The 26,885-nt window shown below is 42.0% G+C and overlaps 1 protein-coding gene across 1 annotated transcript in view; it reads left to right on the forward strand.

The window, feature by feature from the left end:
• MED12L (mediator complex subunit 12L) overlaps positions 1-26,885 on the forward strand; it is a 321,906-nt gene that overhangs the window by 140,759 nt on the left and 154,262 nt on the right. The window lies entirely within an intron of this gene.

Below are 26,885 nucleotides of genomic sequence, written 5' to 3' on the forward strand. Positions count from 1 at the left end.
GCAATAAGATTACAAATTGTTTAAAATAGGAATTTCTGAAAGCCTGTGCATGAACTCATGAAAGAAAACTGTGCTTCATGAAATTAAAAAGAACATTTACAGAGAAAAGTTAATTGGACTTAGTTTAGTCTTTGAACCTGGAAAAGTCAAATCTCACCTCCAAATCTGTCACTGTTCATTCAAAAAAAAAGAATTTAGGACATTACGAGCACAATAAGCCGTTTTACAATGGAATCACAAATATTTAATCTTTAAATAAACCCTGATTGGATGGGCTTTTCTTACTTACCAATTTATCCAGTCTCTTGTGGTCTCTGAAGGCAAGACTGGATCAGCAACTGAGCTAACATCTGATGTTGAGGGAAATCTACTTTGCTTTCTGCCTGGACTGCTGGTGTTGACCGGTGGGAAATGCCGCATTAGCTCTCAAACCAAAACATTTAAAGTGCTCTCTGAAATGTTGACATCTCGCCAAAGGCTTGAATGTCTAGTACCACAGATGTCCAGTCCTCTTTGGAGCCCAGCTGTACTCTGTGCTTCTGTGAGTTGAATCTGATTGGTGCTTAGGGTGACAAACGATCCAGCCTTGTCCAAATAGTAGCTGGTATGAAACTGGGTACTGAGAGAGAGGAGAGAGTGACCCGGTAAGCAAGAGCTCCAGCCAGCAGGAGGCTGGATCTTTCCCATGCCTGGCCATGACCTCTGCCTGTGACGCTGTTGTAAGAATAGCTTCTGTATGTATTGGGAAGTATTTTCAAGTTGTAATTCACACGGCTTCACCAACTCCTTGAAAATCGTTGGAAAACCAGAAAAAATAGTTGAGAGTCAACCAGACCAGAACATTTCTCACTTTCAGGGGAAGGCGTGGGGAGGCTGTGTAAGTAACACGTTCACCAGAGCGTCTTGACCAGCAGAGGGCAAGATCATAATCAAATGAGATGAGAGATTGAAAGGACCCCAACGCTCTCTCATTTGGACTTGGGTGATTTTCCTCTCGAGCCTCACCCTGTTCTGGGTGTGGGGGAGGACAGGCACGTGATGCCTGCTGGTGCCTGGGCTCCTCCAGGTGTTATCCTCACATATTCCCAACCTGGATTTCATGCTGTTGGGCCTGCTAATCTTTCTTCAGGTTTCCCTCTCCTCTTAAATTTGGTTTTGGAGCACCCTGTTTGACCCTAATTTCTGGATAGTTTGCTTATTTAACAAATTGTTGCTGGGATCCTTTACTTTTCTTACATAGTTCTCTGGATTAATGCAGTCATAATGCATCTCTTGGAGGAAGAGCCCAAGTCTCCCATACTCTGTCGACTTTATTTATTTATTTATTTTGGGGGGCATTTTGGGATTTTTTTAAAATTGGAGTATAATGGCTTTACAATGGTGTGTTAGTTTCTGCTTTATAACAAAGTGAATCAGCTACACATATACATATGTCCCCATATCTCTTCCCTCTTGTGGCTCCCTCCCTCCCACCCTCCCTATCCCACCCCTCTAGGTGGTCACAAAGCACCAAGCTGATCTCCCTGTGCTATGCGGCTGCTTCCCACTAGCTATCTACCTTACGTTTGGTAGTGTATATATGTCCATGCCACTCTCTCACTTTGTCCCAGCTTACCCTTCCCCCTCCCTGTATCCTCAAGTCCATTCTCTAGTAGGTCTGCATCTTTATTCCCGTCTTGCCCTTAGGTTCTTCTGACCATTTTTTTTCCTTTTTTTAGATTCCGTATATATGTGTTAGCATACAGTATTTGTTTTTCTCTTTCCGAATTACTTCACTCTGTATGACAGACTCTGGGTCCATCCACCTCACTACAAATGACTCAATTTCGTTTCCTTTTATGGCTGAGTAATATTTCATTGTATATGTGTGCCACATCTGCTTTATCCATTCATCTGTGATGGACACTTAGGTTGTTTCCATGTCCTGGCTATTGTAAATAGAGCTGCAGTGAACATCGTGGTACATGACTCTTTGAATTACAGTTTCCTCAGGGTATATGCCCAGTAGTGGGGTTGCTGGGTCGTATGGTAGTTCTATTTTTAGCTTTTTAAGGAACTTCCATACTGTTCTCCAGAGTAGCTGTATCAACTTACATTCCCCCCGTCAGTGCAAGAGGGTTCCCTTTTCTGCACAACCTCTCCAGAATTTGTTGTTTCTAGAATTTTTGAGGATGGCCATTCTGACTGCTGTGAGATGATATCACATTGTAGTTTTGATTTGCATTTCTCTAATGATTAATGATGTTGAGCATCCTTTCATGTGTTTGTTGGAAATCTGTATATCTTCTCTGGAGAAATGTCTACTTAGGTCTTCTGCCCATTTTTGGATTGGGTTGCTTGTTTTTTTGATACTGAGCTGCATGAGATGCTTGTAAACTTTGGAGATTAATCCTTTGTCAGTTGCTTCATTTGCAAATATTTTCTCCCATTCTGAGGGTTATCTTTTCGTATTGTTTATGGTTTCCTTTGCTGTGCAAAAGCTTTGAAGTTTCATTAGGTCCCATTTTTTATCTTTGTTTTTATTTCCATTTCTCTAGGAGGTAGGTCAAAAAGGATCTTGCTGTGATTTATGTCATAGAGTGTTCTGCCTATGTTTTCCTCTAACAGTTTGATAGTGTATGGCCTTACATTTAGGTCTTTAATCTATTTTGAGTTTATTTTTGTGTATCGTGTTAGGGAGTGTTCTAATTTCATTCTTTTACATGTAGCTGTCCAGTTTTCCCAGCACCACTTATTGAAGAGGCTGTCTTTTCTCCACTGTATATTCTTGCCTCCTTTATCAAAGATAAGGTGACCATTTGTGCGTGGGTTTATCTCTGGGTTTTCTATCCTGTTCCATTGATCTATATTTCTGTTTTTATGCCAGTACCATACTGTCTTGATTACTGTAGCTTTGTAGTATAGTCTGAAGTCAGGGAGCCTGATTCCTCCAGCTCTGTTTTTCTTTCTCAAGATTGCATTGGCTATTCGGGGTCTTTTGTGTTTCTATACAAATTGTGAAAGTTTTTGTTCTAGTTCTGTGAAAAATGCCAGTGGTAGTTTGATAGGGAAAGTTTGCATTGAATCTGTAGATTGCTTTGGGTAGTAGAGTCATTTTCACAGTGTTGATTCTTCCAATCCAAGAACATGGTATATCTCTCCATCTGTTTGTATCATCTTTAATTTCTTTCATCAGTGTCTTATAATTTTCTGCATACAGGTCTTTTGTCTCCTTAGGTAGGTTTATTCCTAGATATTTTATTCTTTTTGTTGCAATGGTAAGTGGGGGTGTTTTCTTAATTTCACTTTCAGATTTTTCATCATTAGTGTATAGGAGTGCAAGAGATTTCTGTGCATTAATTTTGTATCCTGCTACTTTATGAAATTCATTGATTAGCTCTAGTAGTTTTCTGGTAGCATCTTTAGGATTCTCTATGTATAGTATCATGTCATGTGCAAACAGTGACAGCTTTACTTCTTCTTTTCCGATTTGGATTCCTTTTATTTCTTTTTCTGATTGCTGTGGCTAAAACTTCCAAAACTGTGTGGAATAAGGGTGGTGAGAGTGGGCAACCTTGTCTTGCTCCTGATCTTAGTGGAAATGGTTTCAGTTTCTCACCATTGAGGACAATGTTGGCTGTGGGTTTGTCATATATGGCCTTTATTATGTTGAGGTAACTTCCCTGTATGCCTACTTTCTGGAGCGATTTTATCATAAATGGGTGTTGAATTGTGTCGAAAGCTTTCTCTGCATCTATTGAGATGATCATATGGTTTTTCTTCTTCAATTTGTTAATATGGTGTATCACATTGATTGATTTGCGTATATTGAAGAATCCTTGCATTCCTGGAATAAACCCCACTTGATCATGGTGTATGATCCTTTTAATGTGCTGTTGGATTCGGTTTGCTAGTATTTGTTTCAGGATTTTTGCATCTGTGTTCATTAGTGATATTGGCCTGTAGTTTTCTTTCTTTGTGACATCTTTGTCTGGTTTTGCTATCAGGGTGATGGTGGCCTCGTAGAATGAGTATGGGAGTGTTCCTCCCTCTGCTATATTTTGGAAGAGTTTGAGAAGGATAGGTGTTAGCGCTTCTCTAAATGTTTGATAGAATTCACCTGTGAAGCCATCTGGTCCTGGACTTTTGATTGTTGGAAGATTTTAAATCACAGTTTCAATTTCAGTGCTTGTGATTGGTCTGTTCATATTTTCTATTTCTTCCCGATTCAGTCTTGGCAGGTTGTGCATTTCTAAGAATTTGTCCATTTCTTCCACGTTGTCCATTTTATTGGCATAGAGTTGCTTGTAGTAATCTCTCATGATCTTTTGTATTTCTGCAGTGTCAGTTGTTACTTCCCCTTTTTCATTTCTAATTCTATTGATTTCAGTCTTCTCCCTTTTTTTCCTTATGAGTCTGGCTAATGGTTTATCAATTTTGTTTATCTTCTCAAAGAACCAGATTTTAGTTTTATTGATCTTTGCTATCATTTCCTTCATTTCTTTTTCATTTATTTCTGCTCTGATCTTTATGATTTCTTTCCTTCTGCTAACTTTGGGTTTTTTTTGTGCTTCTTTCTCTAATTGCTTTAGGTGTAAGGTTAGGTTGTTTATTTGAGATGTTTCTTGTTCCTTAAGGTAGGATTGTATTGCTATAAATTTCCCTCTTAGAACTGCTTTTGCTGCATCCCATAGGTTTTGGGTCGTCGTGTTTTCATTGTCATTTGTTTCTAGGTATTTTCTGATTTCCTCTTTGATTTCTTCAGTGATCTCTTGGTTATTAAGTAGTGTATTTTTTACAGATTTTTTCCTGTAATTGATATCTAGTCTCATAGCGTTGTGGTCAGAAAAGATACTTGATATGATTTCAATATTCTTAAACTTACCAAGGCTTGAATTGTGACCCAAGTTATGATCTGTCCTGGAGAATGTTCCATGAGCACTTAAGAAGAAAGTGTATTCTGTTGTTTTTGGATGGAATGTCCTGTAAATATCAATTAAGTCCATCTTGTTTAATGTATCATTTTTAGCTTGTGTTTCCTTATTTATTTTCATTTTGGTTGATCTGTCCATTGGTGAAAGTGGGGTGTTAAAGTCCCCTAGTATGATTGTGTTACTGTCGATTTCCCCTTTTATGGCTGTTAGTATTTGCCTTATGTATTGAGGTGCTCCTATGTTGGGTGCATAAATATTTACAATTGTTTTATCTTCTTCTTGGATTGATCCCTTGATCATTATGTAGTGTCCTTCTTTGTCTCTTGTAAAAGTCTTTGTTTTAAAGTCCATTTTGTCTGATATGTGAATTGCTACTCCAGTTTTCTTTTGATTTCCATTAGCATGGGCTATGTTTTTCCATCCCCTCACCTTCAGTCTGTTGTGTCTCTAGGTCTGAAGTGGGTCTCTTGTAGACAGCATATATATGGGTCTTGTTTTTGTATCCATTCAGCCAATCTGTGTCTTTTGGTGGGAGCATTTAGTCCATTTACATTTAAGGTAATTATTGGTATGCATGTTCCTATTACCATTTTCTTAATTGTTTTGGGTTTGTTATTGTAGGTCTTTTCCTTCTCTTGTGTTTCCTGCATAGAGAAGTTCCTTTAGCATTTGTTGTAAAGCTGGTTTGGTGGTGCTGAGTTCTCTTAGCTTTTGCTTGTCAGTAAAGGTTTTAATTTCTCCATCAAATCTGAATGAGATCCTTGCTGGGTAGAGTAATCTTGGTTGCAGGTTTTTCCCCTTCATCAATTTAAATATGTCCTGCCACTCCCTTCTGGCCTGCAGAGTTTCTGCTGAAAAATCAGCTGTTAACCTTATAGGGATTCCCTTATGTGTTATTTGTTGTTTTTCCCTTGCTTTTAATATTTTTCTTTGTATTTAATTTTTGATAGTTTGATTAATATGTGTCTTCACGTGTTTCTCCTTGGATTTATCTTGTATGGGACTCTCTGTGCTTCCTTGACTTGACTGTTTCCTTTTCCATATTAGGGAAATTTTCAACTATAAGCTCTTCAAATATTTTCTCAGTCCTTTTCTTTTTCTCTTCCTCTTCTGGGACCCCTATAATTCGAATGTTGGTGCTTTTAATGTTGTCCCAGAGGTCTCTGAGACTGTCCTCAATTCTTTTCATTCTTTTTTCTTTATTCTGCTCTGTGGTAGTTATTTCCACTATTTTTATCTTCCATGTCACTTATCCGTTCTTCTGCCTCAGTTATTCTGCTGTTGATCCCTTCTAGAGAATTTTTAATTTCATTTATTGTGTTGTTCATCACTGTTTGTTTGCTCTTTAGTTCTTCTAGGTCCTTGTTAAACGTTTCTTGTATTTTCTCCATTCTGTTTCCAAGATTTTGGATCATCTTTACTATCATTATTCTGAATTCTTTTTCACATAGACTGCCTATTTCCTCTTCTTTTGTTAGGTCTGGTGGGTTTTTACCTTGCTCCTTCATCTGCTGTGTCTTTCTCTGTTTTCTCATTTTGCTTAACTTACTGTGTTTGGGGTCCCCTTTTCACAGGCTGCAGGTTTGTAGTGCCCGTTGTTTTTGGTTTCTGTCCCCAGTGGCTAAGGGTGGTTCAGTGGGTTGTGTAGGCTTCCTGGTGGAGGGCACTAGTGCCTGTGTTCTGGTGAATGAGGCTGGATCTTGTCTTTCTGGTGGGCAGGTCCACGTCTGGTGACGTGTTTTGGGGTGTCTGTGGCCTTATTATGATTTTAGGCAGCCTCTGTGCTAATGGCTGGGGTTGTGTTCCTGTCTTGCTAATTTTTTGGCATACGGTGTCCAGCAGTGTAACTTGCTGGTCATTGAGTGGAGCTGGGTCTTGGTGTTGAGATGGAGATCTCTGGGAGATTTTTGCCATTTGATATTGTGTGGAGCTGGGAGGTCTCTTGTGGACCAATGTCCTGAACTTGGGTCTCCCACCTCAGTGGCACAGCCCTGACGCCTGGCTGGAGCACCAAGAGCCTGTCATCCACATTGCTCAGAATAAAAGGGTGGAAAAAAAAGAAAGAAAGAAAGAAGAAGATAAAATAAAATAAAGTTATTAAAATAAAATAGTTATTAAAATAAAAAATAATTATTAAAAAAAAGTTTTAAGTATTTAAAAAAAGAAAGAAAGAAGAGAGCAACAAAACCAAAACCAAATCCACCAATGATAACAAGCACTAAAAACTATACTTAAAAAAACCAAAACAAAACAAAAAAAAGGACAGACAGAACCCTAGGACAAATGGTAAAAGCAAAGCTATACAGACAAAATCAGTCAGAGAAGCATACACATACACACTCACAAAAAGAGAAAAAGGGGGAAAATATATATATATATCATTGCTCCCAAAGTCCACCTCCTCAATTTGGGATGATTTGTTGTCTGTTCAGGTATTCCACAGATGCAGGGTACATCAAGTTGATTGTGGAGATTTAATCCGCTGCTCCTGAGGCTGCTGGGAGAGATTTCCCTTTCTCTTCTTTGTTCCCCCAGCTCCCGGGGTTCAGCTTTGGATTTGGCCCCGTCTCTGCGTGTAGGTCTCCTGAGGGTGTCTGTGCTTCCCTCAGACAGGACGGGGTTAAAGGAGCAGCTGATTCGGTGACTCTGGCTCACTCAGGCTGCGGGGAGGGAGGGGTATGGAGTGCGGGGCGAGCCTGCGGCGGCAGAGGCCCGCGTGACATTGCAGCAGCCCGAGGCGCGCCGTGCGTTCTCCTGGGGAAGTTGTCCCTGGATCCTGGGACCCTGGCAGTGGCGGGCTGCACAGGCTCCCCAGAAGGGAGGTGTGGATGGTGACCTGTGTTCGCACACAGGCGTCTTGGTGGCGGCAGCAGCAGCCTTAGAGGCTCCTTCCTGTCTCTGGGGTCCACGCTGTTAGCCGCGGTTCGCGCCCGTCTCTGGAGCTCCTTTATGCTGCGCTCTTAATCCCCTCTCCTCGCGCACCAGGAAACAAAGAGGGAAGAAAAAGTCTTTTGCCTCTTCGGCAGGTCCAGACTTTTTCCCGGACTCCCTCCCGGCTAGCCGTGGCGCACTAGCCTCTTCAGTCTGTGTTCACGCCTCCAACCCCAGTCCTTTCCCTGCCATCTGACATCCGAAGCCCGAGTCTCAGCTCCCAGCCCCGCCCGCCCCGGCTGGTGAGCAGACAAGCCTCTCGGGCTGGTGAGTGCTGGTCGGCACCGATCCTCTGTGCGGGAATCTCTCTGCTTTGCCCTCCGCACCCCTGTTGCTGCGCTCTCCTCCGCGGCTGCGAAGCTCCCCCGTCCGCCACCCGCAGTCTCCGCCCGCAGAAGGCCTTCCTGGTGTGTGGAAACCTTTCCTCCTTCACGGCTCCCTCCCACTGGTGAAGGTCCCGTCCCTATTCTTTTGTCTTTGTTTTTTCTTTTTTCTTTTGCCCTATCCAGGTACGTGGGGGAGTTTCTTGCCTTTTGGGAGGTCTGAGGTCTTCTGCCAGCTTTCAGTAGGTGTTCTGTAGGAGCTGTTCCACGTGTAGATGTATTTCTGATGTATTTCTGGGGAGGAAGGTGATCTCCACGTCTTACTCTTGCGCCATCTTGAGGCTCCTAACTCTGTCTACTTTAGACTCATCCAGTTGTGGACTGGTGTCATCAACTTTACTCTTTTTACCAGTTTCCTTCCCTTTGTCCTGCGACAGCATGCTCATTATCAGTCATGCTTATTATCACTATCAAAATGAAACAAAACCCCTCAAAACATCCGATTGACCTTAAGTCCCTTTTATTTGGTGCTACCGTCCAGGGGTCATCTAAGCTATAAACCATTAAATTCTGCTTTACTGTCTTATAACTATCCAATCACCAAAACCTGTTGGTTTTTTTTTAAACACCTAAATTTCTCGTCTATGATTCCCACCAAACTCAAGGTCATGTGTTGCCTGTATTCACTGCCTCCAATCTATTCCCCACCCACAGTGTCTGCCCTCCAGTCACCCATGAGCGGAGTCCCTCTAAAATCCAAGCCTGTCCATGACCTTTTCGTGGGTGCTTATCACTTATAAGTTCATGCTGTTGAATCAAGTCAGACTTGACACCCCTCCTCCACTGCCACTGCTTGCCTTGAACTTTATGTCCTAGCAGCCCTGACCTCTTTGAACTTCCTGCAAGTAATGATGGTCCTTGGGCCTTTCCCTCTGCCTGGAATAACTTTCTGGAATAATTCTCTTCTCCTTTCACCTGTTTCATCCTGAATTTGAATTGTGTTTCTAAAGTTTCAGCCATTCTTGTACAGTTTTCCCCGCTACCTGAAGGTAGAGCGTTCCTATGAAGCCTTTCATAAGCCGGAATGTCATAAAGTGAAGAAGCCATTACCTTAGGACCTATCTTGCTAATGGATGCACATAAGTTGAAGTAAAGCACAGATGCTCACAGATACAGTTCAAAGCTGTTGTGTCTTGATGTTGAGCAGCTGAGAGTAATTCTGGGGGAGGATCTGGGTGTATCGCTCTCACTGCTCGGGGCTGCACGCTGCCTTTATAATGACTGACTGCAAAACAAACGCTGAACGCTTTTCACTTTTCTCCTTTTTTCATAAAAGCAAAAAGCCTCTTTGGATTTCTTTCGGTTATTGAAAACAGGTACTAAGTAGATCTTTCATAAAAGCGAAGTGGTGTAAAGCGAACTTATGAAAAGCAGGGGTGATACTTGTGTCGTAATTTTTATTATATCCATGTACCATCTGCTCTCTATATTATATTTGATTTTTGTTTATATGGAGTTGCCTTAAAAATTAAATGTTTAGCTTTATTCTAAGTAAAAAAGACTTTGAAATGATAGATTTTATGTACTTAGTCTTTTAATCAAAATAACTACATAACTGTTGAATAAACTTGTCTGAGTTCGATTCTCTTGAGTATTTCTCAGACCTGTGGGAACCCTGCTTTCAGACACTGTTCAGCATACCCTTCCCCTGGGAAGCTGTCCTTTCTTCCAAGTTTTATTTACAGTGTTTGGTATGTTTCATAAAGGAGACTTTTAAACAAGATACAGGCCAGAGTAAACGTTAATGTGCTCACTTTTATTTTTGAAGGCTTGTGATCCATGACATAAAAATAAACTGACTTCTATAAATATTCAGTTTGACATGCAGGAGTGGGTTTGTTTGTCTGTAATCCAGTAACTGCTCTAACTGGCTCAAAGAAACCTTGAGTCAAATGCATATATTTTTAATACCAAAACTGGTAATTGGGGCTGTGCGGATCAAACGTGGTTCAATTTTATAGGATTAAATAATGATTGCAGGGCTTCCCTGATGGCGCAGTGGTTGAGAGTCCACCTGCCGATGCAGGGGACATGGGTTCGTGCCCTGGTCCGGGAAGATCCCACATGCCTCAGAGCGGCTGGGCCCGTGAGCCATGGCCGCTGAGCCTGCACGTCTGGAGCCTGTTCTCCGCAACAGGAGAGCCCACAACAGTGAGAGGCCCGCGTACCGCAAAAAAAAAAAAAATAATAATAATAATGATTGCAATGTTGAAAGTAACAAGTGCTACATGAGAATGCCAAAGGGGGGAAAATTTCTTTTTTAAAGGAACTTGTATCTTTATAACGGTATTCTATTTTGTAAGCCGAAGGGCGAACTGAAGGTACCTGAAATTCAAATCTCTAAGTCTTATGAGTTCTGTACTCTTGGGGAATTATAAGGGAAAATTATTGACAGAATCCACTAGCACAAAGCCACGGACTTGGGGACACCTAGGGGTATGACAGGATCCCTGAATAATGAGATAAATGTCAGTGTCTGGGATTTAAGAGTGTCCAACACGAAATAGGCCAGTTTAACCAAGGAGGATGTATTCTTACAAACTAGGTAATTTAAGAGGTACGCTCCCTCTTACTGTATTTTAGTTGATCATGTCTGTAGTTGCACTGACCCATTAACCACTGAACTGGCTGTCTATCCCAGGAGACGCTCACCCCTCCCTACACTCTCCCGAGTTGAAGTGGGGCAACAGCAGCAGGAGATGTGTATTTGGATGTGGCTTTGACCATGTCCCTTTTCCAAACACACCATCTCTTCTCTCACCGCTGGCCTTGTTCAGGTTGTTTGCTGGAATGGCCCCTTTCTTCCATCTCTACCTGTTGACCTCTTGTGCATTCCTTAAAACCCAGGCCAGATAAGGAGCTTTTCCTTATCTTCCCACTAAGAATGAATGAATGGTTAGCCCCTCTCTAAATTCCTGTGGTGCTTAATTTGAGCTCTGATTAGGAATAATCACTCCTCAGACCTTGTACTGTATTGCTGATGGTAATGGCCGTCTCTCCTGGTTTTGGGGAAAGGCGGGTCTTTTGCTGATGCTCCCTGCGTCTGTCATTCATTCAGTCATCTGGCCTGCTGGGCTGGAGGGCAGGTGATTTTTCTGTAGCCTCTGTCACCCCATATTGCCAGGTTTGCTTCCTGGGCTTAGCATGTTTACCCCTTTGAAATCCATGGGCACCCTCTCGCCTAAGACTCCAGCTCAGTGAGAAAGGAAGATCTTTCAGAGACAAGAATGTGGTTGTATTTAACGAACAAGGAACTCCATTATATTCCCTTCTTTCTTTTCCTGGTCCAAGAAATCTAAATGTCCTTTTTTTTTTTTTTTTGCGGTACGGTACGCGGGCCTCTTACCGCTATGGCCTCTCCCGTTGCGGAGCACAGGCTCCGGAAGTGCAGGCGCAGCAGCCATGGCTCACGGGCCCAGCCGCTCTGCGGCATGTGGGATCCCCCCGGACCGGGCACGAACCCGTGTCCCCTGCATCGGCAGGCAGACGCTCAACCGCTGCGCCATCAGGGAAGCCCTAAATGTCCTTTTATTTTGATTTCTTTTTGTTGGTAATTCAAATTAAACTAATTTAAAATTAGTACCAAAGTCATGCATTTATGTACTTTAAAAAAATTCAAGGGCTTCCCTGGTGGCGCAGTGGTTGAGAGTCCGCCTGCTGATGCAGGGGATACAGGTTCGTGCCCCGGTCTGGGAAGATCCCACATGCCGCGGAGCGGCTGGGCCCGTGAGCCATGGCCGCTGAGCCTGCGCATACGGAGCCTGTGCTCTGCAACGGGAGTGGCCACAACAGTGAGAGGCCCGCATACCGCAAAAAAAAAAAAAAAAAAAATTCAAAAAATTTTATAAAACTTATAATGAAAAAAGTCCTGCCTTTTTCCTTTGCCCCAGTGGGGACCTTTTTCACTTTTTGGGTGTCAATCCCTGTGTTTCTAACATAACTGACAGTTCTCGTCTTCCACTAGTGTCTGTTGACACCTTTGTGTGGAAGATGAAGATTTAGTTTGCTTATTCTCCATACTTCTCTTCACCTAGATAATTGTGTCTATAATTTTTTGCTAACTATTCAAATAATTAGAACCATGTCAGTATTATTTGTAACCAAAGCTCTTCACTTGCACTTGCACAATTCTCCAGCTGCCTCTAGTGACCAGGAGAAACTGTGCCCTTTGGGTCTAATGAGGGCAGGCTTCCCCCTGAGTCCAGGCTGCACATTTTCCCACTTACAGTTAGTTAAGATATGTAAACAAGCTATATAAATGTTAGCTCTTGTTATCACATCAATATTATAATTTGAGCCAAACCTCATTTAGTCCAGTTCTTAACTATATATGCGTATGAATAAGCTTAAAAGTACTTTTGCCAGCAGCTGCATTTAGAGAAAATACATAAAGTCCAGGCATATTTTTACCTAATACAACGTTTGCTGGATAGATACTTCTTAGCATTATACCTCAACAGGCAGAGGAAATGTGTGTTGACAAATCCTTGTTATTAATAGTTTTCTGTTATATTTCACTGAAGAGGCCTTCCAGCTTAATCCGCTTTAGGCATCTTGCTTTGGGCAGCTTGCAGTTATTGCTATCTTGGAAAAGTCCCATTCGCGATGCATACACACCTCCAGGACTGTGTTTTTGATTCTTCCTCGTTGAAACTTACCTGCTACCAGAAGCCTAAATCAAATGCTGACCCTTTGCTTTGCTGCTCTCTTTTGTAGTTTTCCCAGATGCCTTATATTATATTATACCTGATAAGCAAGGCCCTTGATTTTATTCATTTAAAAATACAGACAATCACTTAAAAGATAAAAGCTCCTGAGTCATAAATAGGCAGGCTGGGGATTGATTTCTGGAGTTGATGAGACTGTTGGGAGACCAGTTTCATGTAAGAGTAAGCAATCTGAGAAGAGAGCTACCAGCCAAATAACGGCATATGCCCACATCTCAATGGCTTCCATTAGCTTGTAAAGATCCTACTTTGAGGAGTCATGCTAATTGGTAACCCTCAGAGTGTGAGAGTGTGACTTAAATATCTGCCTAAACTTTTGTCACAGTTCAAAAGGGGAGGGTCTCTAGATAATGAGCATCCAGGAGAGAAGGATGTGGGGTGTAAGCAGTGGCTGCGCATCCGTGCTGCCATGTGCCTTTTGCAGACATCTGTGACTAATCACAGCCCATTTTCCTGTAGCCTTTCAGTCCTTCTCTAGGGGATCTCGAGCAATCTGTCAGAGCCTGCCCCTGAGATGAAGGCTTTGGTCATCTTTGGCCAGAGTTTCATCCAGGACAAAATGAAGGGGGAGAAAAACAAAAAACAAACAAAAAACCCCAGCAAACTTGTCTACTCTAGCATGGAGACAGTCAGGATTAGATTAATCTGTGTTTCTTGAGAGTTTATCCCACATAACTAGTTAGAGTTAACTTGGAGTACAAACGCAAGCTCTGCCCCTTATCAGCCTGGGGATTGTGGGCTAGTTATGTAATCTCCCTACATCTCGTTGTTTCCCCGTCTGTAAAAAGGGTCTAGTATCACCTACCTCATTAACGTTGTTGGAAAGTTTCAATGAAGTAATGTATGTTTTCTTACTGCCATGCTCAGCCAAAGTAGGTGGTCAGTGAATGGCAGGGGCTCTTATTAATATGATTATAGGCTAATCGTTGCTTCACAATTTTCTTGAAGTTGTGTTATCATTGACTCTATGGAAGATAGAGAGTGCTGTGCTTTGCAGTTTTAATAAATGTTGACTTTTATGGAAGGATCCAAATTTGAGCAGGTCTTTGGCTCAGTCACCATGGTTATGGGAAAGCTCTTTTATAACTTAGCCATCCTTAATCCCGGGAGAAATATTTCCAAACTGTCAACATAATTTCAAGAGGAACTGAGCAGTATGAGGTAGCCTGGAAGCCTTGAAAGATGGCGCATCTGATGGAGTACTTCAGTGCTTTCACTTCCCTGGACCCCTTGGTGAGGAAGCCGGGTAGCCATCCCCTTTCCTACCCCTTGTTCCACCCCTCCTTCCACTCAGTCTCCACAGGGAGTGTGAATGGAGCATGCTTCCGCCTTCTTCACTGTAGCTAACTCGAGAAGTTGTTAGGGTTCTGCTATGTTTTCCTAATGTAGACAAACCGTGTGGTCCCAAAGTACCTCTCCATTGCCAGGAATCTCATCAGCCCTCCGCCCTTCAGGAAAGACTAAAGCTTATTATGCTAATGGCATTATTTCGCAATGTCTAGATGAATCTCTCTCATGAAAGGCCTGGAGATGAAGCTAAATCATAGTAAAGGCAGGAAATGTTTATTTTTCCCTAGGTAGGGAGAACAAAAGCTCATACAAGCAGAATATTTTGTATATATTTTGTTAGTTCAGCTGACTGGTTATTAATCTGTTCTGGTGTTTTGTGGGAAATGACAGAGGCTTTTTTTTTTTTTTTTTAATGGCCCATAGGAAGAAAATAATGTTTGAGTTTGCTAAATAATCTCTTGCCATTTGCCAAACCAAATATCACTTATCAACTCCACGTATGAAGTATATGCTATTTGCCCGAAGTTCAGATGCTTATTACCACTCTGTTGGAGGCACTTAGTTTCAAAAAAGCAGCACGTGATACAGCTGCTTCTGAAATATGTAAGAGATGGTGTGGTTTCAAAAAGGAAACGATTATGAGAGATTGTCGATGTTTTCGATCTGTTAAGTTTTCTCACAACCATTTGGAATGGTTTCTAAGTGATCTTGCCTGGAAGGCATCTTGATGCAGAGTCTTTTCTCTGTAGCTGTTATTTTACAACTTCAGTTTAATCCTCTTTTTACTGAATGCCAATTGGCGTGTTGTAGTTAGTCTAAATATTTATAGGATCTTACCACTGCATGTTTATCTTGTAGGCATTTGTAATCTTTCTTAACGTGTGGCTGAGAGGATGTGAGGGCAGTATGTCTCTGGAGTAGATTGTTCTAGTTAGAAGGCTGGCTGCTGTGAATCCTTAAGCACATTACTTAACCTCTCTGTGCCTCAGCCGTCTCTTCCTGGGGATGATCCGTACGAAAGCAATGGTAATATTTAACTCAGAATACTGTGTGAGTGCTATAGAAGAGCAGAATGAATGTTGCCTGTCAGAAGTATTATTTCCTAATGGAGAACTAAAAAAAGACTTGAAGGAGACTTGCATTGTAGGGGGTGTCTTATTATCTATCAAAGGTAATGATGGCTTGGAGAAAACATGATTTTGAAATGGAGCTTAAATATAGTATTTACGGTACTGTATTTTATTATAATTTTCCTCTGGCCTGTGTTCAGACAGTCTTCTAAGTGTCTTCGGATCATTTGGTGTAGATGAGATTCACACACATTTTTATATTACAGGCTTCCTCTGCATAGGACAGCATTTTAATGGTAATTCGTATTTACTGCTTCCTTTCCCACCATTTTTTTCTAACTTGCTTTCGGCATTTTGTATGTAGACAACATTAAGAATCTTAAGTTCAATTTTTCTGGCATGAAGCTCTATTTTTTATAAAATAAGAGTGAAGGTGCACACTCAATATCCATACTTTTCCAATCTGTGGGTCCTTGTGGCACTGAGACATCTCTAGGCCAACTTTTGGGATTCATTTTCATTCAGAGGCACACAATTGAGTTCGTATACTACTTACTTGTAATGGATTAGAAAGATCTGGAAGCTACCTGGAACTAGCTCAGAGACATAATCAAATACTCCAGACCCTCACAATGGTTATTTCTAATATAATTTCACTACTTCTTTAATTCTGTTTGTTGGCTTGTTGCTGACATAAAAATTTTTACTATGGCCCAGTATGAGCGCCACATACAAACCTGGTGAAGAAATTTTCTTAGTGTCTTCTTTGAAGGAGGGAAAAACAAAGGTTGATTGATGAAGTGTAGTCTGGGATTGGCCCTGGGTTAAGTTCCAAGGTACCTCTGGCGGCAGGAGAATGAGAATTTTCATTTTCTAAGCTACTTGTAGAGTCACGGTTGAATTGCCAGAGTTGTGACACATCCCGAGGAACGTGGGAAGTTTTTATTTGTACCTTGGTTCACTTTAAATTTAGCAACAAAAGCTAATGTGCTTGGGCCGTTTCAGAGTCCTGAGGGCAGGTCTCTGTCTCTGCCCGCTGCAGGGTGGGGAAGGTGTGACAGGAGCTCTGGAGTCGGGTGTTCATCTCTAGGCTTCGCCTTTGTCACCTGGGAAATGGTGCTGATAATGGTGCCTCCCTGACTAGGTTGCTGTGTGCATTAGGTGAAATAGTGCACATGGAATGCATGCAGTTTGTGGCAGCAAGTAGAGCTAGTAAATATTAGTGTTATTTCTATTGATTTCTCCAAGTTAAGATAATTTAATTGTATTCTGCTTCTACCCCCACCCTGCTTAGTAAGCGTGTCTTAGAAACAGACTCTAGCATTTGGATTCCTGGAGCATTCGCCTGTGGGCTATAGATGCACCATCTCTTAGAAGCTGTGCAAATAGGATCTGAACACTTCGTGTCAGTGGTAAGGTTTGGGGGACTTTGGGGAAAGTTGTGGACAAAAAGTGGACAGGAAGTGGGGATGGAGATGATATTGTGAGGATATGCTTTTTACTTATATGCTCAAGGGCTCACTTAATTCCTCAATTTTAATGAGTGAATTGTATGAAAGATTATCTAAGATCCTTTCCTCAAAGTTTTCAGACTTTTTTGGCAGTTCTTGTGGTATCTCTCTAAAGTGTTTGTTCAGTCGCTGGTTCTAGTAACATGTTGTAAAACTGTGTGTGTGTTCTGTTTTGTTTTGAGGGGCAGAGACGTAGAACCCTTTTTTTTTTTTTTTCCTGTTCAAATCTTAAATAGAACCCTAGTGGATAAAACAGATCAAAGTGTACCTTTGAATGCAGATGGGGATGCAGGGAAGAGCTGGCCTGCCTGCTCAGTCTCTACCTGGTTGCTCCCAAGGTATGTCTGTGATTCCCTATGGCTAAGGAATACAGTTTTCAAACTGTGTCCTTCTAAAATACTTTTGTTCTTGAATAAGCTTATCCCACAAGGTGCAGCTGTGGGCTTCATAGATATTTTAGTAATTCAAAACCACTGAATTGACATTTAGAAGTTGAGATGGAGAATAAAGGTAACAAGGAGATTGATGCTGATTGGATATGGTCCCTTTGGGAAGTTACAATACCAGGACATGCAAAACTCCAGTGAGATAACCAATTAGTTCAAACCTGGCTTTCCTTTCTGGCTTTACAGGCCTCCTTTACCAACCCTGGTTTGTTGGTATGAGGCCAGCAGGTCTGGGTGTTGTGCACTGGACCAGAGGTAGGCGTTTACCTGTTTACCCCAAGCTCCTCGGCCCTTCCTGGGACAGTGGGAGGTACTTTCTGGGTCAGATGGCTTTGGAGGCTAGTGTGTTTAAGACGGAGACAACCTCTGTAAAATCTAGACTGTCTAATATCTTCACATTCAGTGCCGTATTTGAACGTGTCCCCCTTTTGTGGAAGTTGCAGTACCAATTACGCACTTCAGGCATTTCCGAGATGGGCCCGGAACACAGAGAGGGCCATCGGGCCAGGCCCATTATCCAGCCTGCAGGGACACATGTGGGCTAGGGAGCCCCACGGAGTCAACAGTAATGTCGCCACCAAAATATTTGCCTTTTCTTTGAATGACAGTGCCTTCCTATCTTATGGTTTTATTTGACGTGTGCATGTTCTTTTTTAAATGAGTTAAATTGTTTTGCTGAAGATAACTTATTTCCCTAACTCTGATATATGCACTTACATGTATATTCAATACATAATTATATATATTTATTATCACTAATCCAATTTATCTCCCCCCCCCCCCGCAAAAAAGCATTTGGCAATGCTTTAGAATGGAATGACATGGTTCGCCTGAGGTGCTGAGCTCTTTTTGTTTGAGTTTGATTGCGGTGCTGTAGGACTGTGACCACATAGCTCGCTTTGCGAACAATGTTCTCTGTCATGTGCTATGACTATCTGGCTTTCCTGCAGAATTAGGCAGTCCTTTTGAACTGTGAAGTATTTCTCATCTTGGCTTTAAGATTAAGGAGAAACTTTTTGATCTGAGGTACCTTGCTCCAGGAAATACTTTTGAAGAGATTTCACTTACCAAAGGCTTAACCAAAGCAGGTTGGAATAGGGTGATCTTGTAATTTATTATTCAAACTGGGGCACTTTTGAAAGCAACAAGGGACATTAATTATCATTAGACCGGGACTGCAGGAGTGAACTGGGTCTGTCCTGGGCATATGGGACATATATTCACCCCACAGTAGGTACACTCTGGAGAGTCAGAATAGAAATGATAAATTCCCCAAATCATTTGAAAGCCCAGACTTCTGGAAAACCTTAAAATGAGCCTCAAGACAGACAGGTGCTACCTTGTCTCTCTTTGTAGTGAATGCTGCTATGGTATCGGGTTGGCATCTACTATGAGTCCATTTATTGAGCATCTACTATGTATAAGTACTCTGTGCTAGTCTTTAGGAGGATTCTTTCATCAACCACTTAAAAGAACACAGTGCTTTTCCAAACAAAAGTTTCAGGAGTCCTGGCTTACAGTTTATCCCCAATGCATTCTTTTTCTGCTCTGTTTATTCTCTGTTCTAATTCTGATTCCTTCATGATGTCTCTGTGCCAATATTTTAATTCTAAGTTATTTGGAACAAACTCCCTTTTTTGTTATGTGATAAATATTTCAGATTTGTAAGCACTCTAAAGGGGGAGCTCAGGGCATTTTCTAGTTTTTGGTCAACTATAGCATTAAACTCACTTCTGGGGATACAGTGGGCCCTCACTATATGGTTGGATATGGCTGATTATTATTAATCATTTAATAGTGATTCTCAAACTTGAACACACTTTCACAAGTTTGAGAATCACTGTTAAATCGACAATTTGTAGCAGCCTTAGGTTGTGAAGACCTTTCAGAATTTGATGAGAGCCAGAAAGCTAGAAAAATGCACAAACATATTTTATACAATAATGGGGTATTTGGGAACCGCTGATTCAGTACTCTGATGTAAACTAAGCACTTTAATTTTCAGAATAAATCCTGTTAGAATTATTAGAGGAAGTCACACACCAGTGTGACTGGGAATTTGATGATTATTTATCTTTAGTAGCCTTGGCCTGTGGTTTGTCCCCAACTTTTTTTTTTTTCATCAAGAGCTCATGCCCTGAGATTTCTCCAGGCATTAATCTAGGCCCTGTGGTGAATGTCAGCATGGTACCTGCTGGGTGGTCCTGCCACATTCTCACTCAGCCACACACTTGATGTGGCAGAGGCTTCTGGTGGGCCCCCCACCCAGGCAGAAGGGCGGGAAGGGACTTTAGTGAATTCCCTTTTACTTTTCTTTAAACAACTTAATTTTTGTATTAATTCTCTTTAATTTTTAGTGAATTACATTTACTTTAAACAACTAAAATTTTTTAAATTCCTAAGGAATGCATGGGCAACTTAGAAATAGAGATAAGTGAAAGGAAGAAAAAAGATTATTGGAAAATTTGTCCTTGGGTAACCAGTTATTTTCTTGTAAACGGCAAAATAAGAAGCAAAAGAAGAGTCTCTTGGTGACTGACACTGGAGGGGAGTTTATGCCTCCTAGCTATGCACTAGGGTAATAACAATAGCATTATTAATGATACCTAACATTTATTGAAGTTTTATAACATGCCAGATACTGTTGTGTTTAATTTCCCTATTTATATTAACTCATTAAAACCTGATAGCTGGTGTACGAGTAAATGCTGTTAATGTACCCCAATTTAACACAGACAGTAAGCCTCAGAGTGGTTAAGCATCTTGCCCGAGGTCACACAGCCGATAAGGATTTGAGTTGAGGCAGGGAGATGCCGTAGTTCTCGGTCTCAGACGTGTATCCTCTTCTGGTCTTCTAGGTTGATACGAAACACTGCTATGAATTACTGTTGGGTGGTGGTGGAGGAGAGGAGACTCCTGCATGAATGCTTTGGGGTTGAGGGATGAGGACTAGGACATTTCTCCGTGGGTCAGGTGGGTGCAGAGATGGAGCAAGGACTCAGGAGTGTGCACAGGTCCTATGCTTTTTGGACCCTTTAGTAATTAAGCTAATCATCAGCCTCACCTTGAAATATCTCTCATTCCTTTGTTATCAGCATGTGGAACAGCTGAAAGAATGTCTGCTGATTGGAACCTTCCCAGCTCACCTTAGAATGGTGGGCATCTGTTCCATTTTAAACTGGGGACCATGACGTTCTCTGTGCCGAACATTTGCAAACAGCTGGACTCAGAAGGAAATGTACAAATGTGTGGTGTTCACGGTTTACTAATATAGTGAGGGCTGACAGAATTATTATGGGTCACTGAGCCTTTAAATTATATTTGTTTGTAAAGTGGCCTTGTATTCTGATCTTGAGGCTAATGCCAACTTGGTCATATCGACTTTCCAAAATGTCACGAGCTTTGCATGTTTCATCATTAATTTAATTTTCCCTAAAATTGTTTCCCAGAACACTAAGTGGACATTTTCCCCTGTAATGTTATTTTAAAGAAAGAATCCAAGAGCGAATTGATTTAATACACTCAGTTCATAAGGACTTGTCTCTGAGAGCTGAGTAATGGAGAGGCTAAGGACGGGGCCACAGGGTTGAAATTCCTGGATTCAAATCCTGCCTCCCTCACTTAGCAGCTATTTGAGTCTGGCTAAAATACCTAACGCATCCGTTACATGGGAGTAACTCTCTGTATACCATAGGATTGCTGTAAGAATTCAGTGGGATGGTATTCATTACTCACAAAGCACCAATGCAATGTCTAACGTGTGGAAAGGCCTCAGTAAATGTTAGCAGTTTTTAAATCCTGGAACAGCAGATAACTGTGGACAGAGGTTGGGGTCTCTTGCCGCTGGTCCTCCCCGCCACCCACTGCACAGTGTGTCTCCATGAATTTTCCATGTCAGTTCTTAAAGCTCCACATTTCTCTTTGGAATAGTTGCACACCATCCCACTAAAGGAAAGAATCATTAATGGTTGTTCGGATGATTTTGTATTTTCCTCATCATTATAAATATCTCCTACTCTTATTTCCCTCTCCCTCCAACGTTCCCCTCAAAACTTTGAAGGCTGTGTTTTGAGGTTGGTCTCAGTACCACTGCTGTAATTATTTCCATTATTTTGTAAACACCCGTTTGATGGGGTATCAGGGAGGGTTTGTGCTCACTTAGCCTAAAACTAGATAATTGTTGGCCATCCTGTCCTGTCAGTCAAAGAACTGAGGGCAGTAGGAGTGAGCCTTACCGGATAAGACAGAGGAAACTGCCTGAGAGCCTTTACTGAAAACTTCTTATGGCCCCTGTCTCTCAGAAAATCAAACCTAAGCTCATTAGCTAGTATGTAACTGTGAAAACCCAGCATGGAGAGTTTTCTCATTTATATTCGACGGGACGCCCTTTCCCTGAAATTGTTCCTCCTCAAATTGCAGTTTAATCTGTGTATATAAAAACTTCTCTCAGGGGCTTCCCTGGTGGCGCAGTGGTTGAGAGTCCGCCTGCCGATGCAGGGGACGCGGGTTCGTGCCCCGGTCCGGGAAGATCCCACGTGCCGCGGAGCGGCTGGGCCCGTGAGCCATGGCCTCTGAGCCTCCGCGTCCGAAGCCTGTGCTCCGCAACGGGAGAGGCCACAACAGTGAGAGGCCCGCGTACTGCAAAAACAAACAAACGAAACAAAACACAACTTCTCTCGGTCATAATCAGTGCTGGGAAGCTGGAGTCTCCTATCCGGCCTTCCTGCTTCACTCCCTCCCTCCACACAACCCCCGTAGTCTCTTCCATCTCTTCCGCAGTCAACTGCAAGAACACACATCCCATCTGGGCACGCCTTTGCTCGAACCCACCCCGGGGAGATTTGGACCCAGATTTGGATCCTGCCCTGCAGAGCCCTGGATGACCTGGCCGGCCGCTGCCCGGCTCCCTCACTGCACTTCCCGTGCTCTTGGCCTCACCCCGTCTGTTGCCAGAAGGAGTCGCCTTCTTGCCGTTGCTGCTGCTCCTGCCTCTCCTCATCCTCCCCCTCCAACGAGTCAGTCCCATCTTGGGGCCTTTGCATGTGCTCTTCCCTTCCCTCTGTCTTCCTCATTTCACTCAGGTCTCCTGATCTCTCATCTTCACTGTGACTGCTCCTGGTCACCTCCTCCACGGGGGACGTCCCCATGATGTCCTACCCCCATTCTGCTTAGTGGTTCCTTCCCCAGGATTATAAGCTCCTGAGGTTAGGCGCGTTGTCTCATTCACTGCCATGTCTCTGTCTCCAGCACCTGCTGGCACAATGGAGGTGCTCAGCTCTGAACTCTTGTTGGATTAATGAAGGAATCAAGCAAGTGGAGATACCTATAGAATTTAATGTACGACGCTGTCTTTTGAGGCTTTAGTCTGGATATTGATGGCAAACTAAGAGAAGAGCTTCTAACATTTTAAAATGAAACAGTTCAGAAAAACTATCAGTCTTTCAGTTTATTTTTCAGAGCAGAGACATGTAGTTTCTGAGAAATTTTCCAAAAGCAGAAGTACCATGGATTGATTTCTCATCTCTGATCATTATCTTCTGCTTTTTGATTTTCCTCTTGTGTTTACGTCTTATATCATGAAAGCACTTTTGAGTCTTTATTCTCATCTTCTCAAACGCGCACTTGCAGACTGCTCACCCCTGTTGCATTAGGGATGACAGTCTTACAGGATATTCAGGGTGCCTTCTCTCTAGGGACTCAGGAAGTAGATGGCTGGCTCATCCAAGATCATCCCTCTCTCTACAGAGGGATCTGAGCAGTGGTTTCAAGAAGTTTCTTGGCCTCTGGGCTGGGCCCCAGGGCTTTCCAGGGGAGCTTCCAGAGAGGCTGATGGAGTTTTTGCCTCAGCTCCATCAGGAGCATTTCTGTTTCTGTCTGTCTGGTATATTAGCGTTCCCTGTAAGATTTTGAGTAAGATTCACCTCATGAATAAAACAATATCGGAACACTTCTGATTTAGAGGGGTCTCTTCCCTTTTCAGGGAATAATGAGAGGGCTTGGGACAGGGCCTTGCATCCCTGAGAATCGAAGGTGGCAGACAAAGGCAAGGGCAGCCTGTTCTGGATGAGTCTGACTAGTTCTGACCCAAGGAGGTGTTTGATTGATGTCTGGGCCTTGAACTTAATTACAGGAGCTCCTGAGCCACTGGCCTAGGTTTTACCGGGTGGTGTACACAGGTGCCCTTGGCTTTGCTGCCATCTTACTTTGTCTTTTTTCAGTTCCTCCTTTCTCCTGAGTGTTTCTGTTTGTGGTACAACATTGCTATGGAAACTTTATGCTAATGGCTGCTCCTGGCACTGTGCGTTTGGAGAAGGCTCGTCTGATTTCTGTTAAATAATTTGATTTCCCTTCCTATCCTCAATTTCCGAGGCATTTAAAGTCCTCCATTAAAATGAGAACACGGACTCATCAAAGTCGAAATGTAAACAAACTTGTGAAGTATTTGAACCTTATCATTGAATGTATCTGGAAATCCCAAACCGAAGAAACTTTGGGCTCATATTCTCAGTACCCACCCAAATGGAAAGCAGTTTGTTGCTGAGTGAATGAACTTAAAGTAAACGCAGGGTGCCTAGACTCTAGACATTAATACAAACTGTATTTGCACAAAAGTGCTTGTTGTATAAGAGTATAATCCCTTTTTTGGGGGGGGTGCATTTTTGACTTCCACGTTAGTCTTAGCTGTATGAGATGGGGGAGGGGTGCTGCGTGTCATTTTCCTTGAATATTCTTTTGTTATTCTAGCACTTCGCAGATTTTAAGTAAATGAAGGTGTGAATGAGTAAGTGACATGAACAAATCCGTAGAAGGGAACTCCAGCTGTAGGAGAAAAGCTTTGGGACTTGGTGGCTTGGCACAGGGAAAGACAAAGTATGCACACAGGGGCATTCGGGTGTCTGGTAAGGAGAAAGTCAAGAGTCAGAACACAAAATTGCTGAGATGTGACATGTGTGAAGAAAAAGTGACCTCTCTTAGGCAGGCAGTGGTATTCTCATGTCCAGCGTGCCAGAGGGTTCTGTCATTTTTATAAACTCCCTCCTCTCTGGAAATCAATCTAGCCACTCATGGGGTGCTTTCAAAGTCATTTAGAAGGGATTTTAGGGAAAACTAGGATTTACTTCACAGCTGACATTGGTGAATTGTATCGATGCTGTAAAGTACAAGAGAACTTTTCTAAGTAAATATTGTTTGGGCAGCTCCTTCTAGAGTGTATTTCTTTTTTTTTTTTAATTTATTTATTTATTTTTGGCTGCGTTGGGTCTTCGTTGCTGCGCACGGGCTTTCTCTTGTGGCGAGCGGGGGCTACTCTTGGTTGCAGTGCGCGGGCTTCTCACTGTGGTGGCTTCTCTTGTTGTGGAGCACGGGCTCTAGGTGCACGGGCTTCAGTAGTTGTGGCACGCGGGCTCTAGAGCGCAGGCTCAGTAGTTGTGGCGCACAGGCTTAGTTGCTCCGTGGCATGTGGGACCTTCCCAGACCAGGGCTCGAACCCGTGTCCTCTGCATTGGCAGGTGGATTCTTAACCACTGCGCCACCAGGGAAGCCCTAGAGTGTATTTCTTGCATGATAGAGTTTCTCACATTCTTTAAATGAAAAGTTTATTTTGACCATTATTGGAACCCTTAAACACTTCATGGAATATTTGGCTTAAGACAATATTTCTTACTGGGAGTTTTTTGCTACTTTTATTCTTTTTGACCTTCAGCTATAGAAAGGACTGTACATTTAGGAAGGCATAAAAATAATGGAGTGCTATTAAGGAAATGGTGATAATTGAAATATTTGATGAGAAAAGGCATTTAAATGCGTAACTTAACCAAATTCAAGTAGCTAGACACAAAACCCTCTTTTCTCTTTAAAAAGAAACAATACCATGGGGGCTTCCCTGGTGGTGCAGTGGTTAAGAATCCGCCTGCCAATGCAGGGGACATGGGTTTGAGCTCTATGGGTTCGAGCTCTGTTCGGGGACGATCCCACATGCTGCGGAGCAACTAAGCCTGTGCGCCACAACTACTGAGCCTGCGGTCTAGAGCCCGCGAGCCACAGAAAGAGAAGCCACTGCAATGAGAAGCCCGCGCACCGCAACGAAGAGTAGTCCCCGCTCTCAGCAACTAGAGAAAAACCCGCGTGCAGCAGTGAAGACCCAGTGCAGCCAAAAATTAAATAAATGAATGAATAAATAATAAAAAGAAACAATACCAGATTTATATGGTACTTTCTCTTCTTTTTGACCTAAATTATAAGCAACTACTGTTGATTATTTCCAAGAGCTGTTAGCTTGTGAAGCTGGGTACTCATTAAAAACAGAGTATTTGCAAGCTACAAATGAGTGCCTAGGTTTTTGTTTAGATGTAAAGAGTTTTCCTATGGCAGTTCCTCAACGGTAGTGTGGAAACTTAAACTAAGGCAGAGTAATAAGAAATGAGCCTTGCTAAGCAATGAGTGTGTTTTTGGCTCAAAACTATTAAGGAAGCAGCTGTCATAATATAGCTCTTTAGAATTATCAGCTGTATTACTTAGTACTTATGAAATGCTCTGTGCTCCTAGTTAATTTATTAATTTCTCCAAGCCTCAACTAAATGGGAAAGAGTATTTTTACTATTCTCAGTCCTATGTTTTCTTAGTAAAATCTCAAGGATGCTCAAAATGCTCCAGTTTAAGATGCATGGGGTAATAGACTTTATCTGAATAGCAGGAATACTTCTCTTTATTTTTTGAGTTGACGTGTTTTCCAGATAAAATATTAGTAAAACGTTTTTAAAAGTCATCTAAATCCTATAAAATAATGTGAATGTTTCAGGTTATAGAAAATATGTCCCCTGAGAGTAATGTTTTTAACATTTATTACTCACTTTAAAGTAAGTTTTCAATAGAACTGCTGTGTATCACTGACTGTTTTTATGGAGCCTAGTTCATTAAAGAGAATTCAGTCTACACTAATGACATTGTAATTGTTCTAATGTATATACAAAGAAGAAGAAAATATTGTGAGCAAAGTGTTCGACATTTTTTTTTTCAATGCTGGGTTAAACTGTTATTTGTGCAGAAATAGAAACTTTTTATTATCCCTGTCCTAGTCAAAAGCTTATCATAAGGCAAGGCTATTATTATAACAGTTCTAAACAGATGCTTCCGGTTTGCTCCTTTGGGCCACATTCATGACTTTATTCCTGAACATCTATCCAAGATGTTCCCGAGGCTGAGCACGTGCCCCTCCAACAGGCTTTAAAAATACATTTCTCTTAACCTGTGGGGCATTTATAAATGAATCAGCAGTGTTTATAGAGCACTTGTTCTCTCCAGAGATCTATTACCAGATGAAGTGGAGGAGTCGAAGAAGCAATTCAGGTTGGATCATACACTTCAGTGTAAAACTTGAAACCATAAAGCTAACAGAGGAAAATAGAATATGTTCCCAACGTTGGACAGGCAAGGATCTCTTAGGATATAAAAAGCACTAAACCATAAAATAAAAAATTAATAAATTGGACTTTATCAAAATTTAAAACTTTCATTTTTCTTTAGACACTATTAAGAAAATGTAAGGCAAGCCATAGATTGGGAGGAAATATTCACAATTTATAACTCTGTTAAAGGATTCAGGCTATCTAAAGAAC

Source organism: Mesoplodon mirus (genome assembly GCF_964341445.2).
Source record: "Mesoplodon mirus genome assembly, chromosome: 6".
Lineage (NCBI taxonomy): Eukaryota > Metazoa > Chordata > Mammalia > Artiodactyla > Ziphiidae > Mesoplodon > Mesoplodon mirus.